Consider the following 1,021-nt stretch of genomic DNA (forward strand, 5'->3'; position numbering starts at 1 on the left):
AAAAAAAAAAAAAAAAAAAAAAAAAAAAAAAAGACCAACTTCCCCTACCGTTGGTAGGTCCGTACGGTTCGAAGTCGACGTACAAAGGGAAGTAGGGAGATGGGATGGGACACTAAAGGAGTTAAAAAAAAAAACACCCAGCGGCAACGATCTATGGAGGAAAACTGTTCAGCAACTACGGTACAGTGCTCCCAGCCACCCTACATCTATGTCAACCGGGGAAAGGGATCTCTCCCAAACTGTGCTCGGGGCTGGATCTCATGAGGGGCCAGGGGGATGCGGGGAGGAGGTAGGGAGGCCTTGGAGAAAGAAGGTATGGGTGATCAAGGGAGGTCTGAGGCTTCCTGAGCTCTTCAGTCAAGGAAGGAACAATGGGGACAGGAGCCAGGAGGGAGCCAAGAGTCACTGGGGCCCATCTCCTGGGGATGGGAGGCTTCACAGCCACCACTGTGGGGCTCTGAGTGCCTGAGGAGCTCTGTGCTAACAACCAGGCAGACCACGTTGTTGGTAGGGGATCCAATGGGGGAGAAGAGGGATACTGGGTGGGAAATGCCTGCAAACGATGCCAACAGGGCTCGATTGAGAGCAGAGAGACTCTTTTGATGCTGCTGAGAGGTGGGGAACAAACAAGAATGCCTGTGCAGGAGCTTTCCCCAGTGGAGAAACCATTGGGAAACAGTTTCTCCGCTCCCAAATGTTGATGTGGCTTCAGCCCTTTTCTCCTGTCCTGGTCTCTTGCAGAGCCTCAATATCTTCCTGGAGGCCTTAGAGGAAGATCAGACTGTCATCCCCAAGGACAAGTTTCTGGTCATTACCAGTGCCATGTTCTACCAGGTAAGGGGAGCCTATCCTTGCACCCACAGCAGTTTCCCTCTTGGCTAAGTCTCAGGAGGACTGCAAAGCTCTGAGCCTCTGACAGGTGCTCAGCCGTAGCTCCTGCATGCCCGAGGCTGCTCCAGAGCCATGTGTATGCCCCCAGGGATGCTGTGGGGCAGGCTGGGTTTTGTCTGCATGTCCTCTT

Source organism: Meleagris gallopavo, chromosome 3 (assembly GCF_000146605.3).
Source record: "Meleagris gallopavo isolate NT-WF06-2002-E0010 breed Aviagen turkey brand Nicholas breeding stock chromosome 3, Turkey_5.1, whole genome shotgun sequence".
Lineage (NCBI taxonomy): Eukaryota > Metazoa > Chordata > Aves > Galliformes > Phasianidae > Meleagris > Meleagris gallopavo.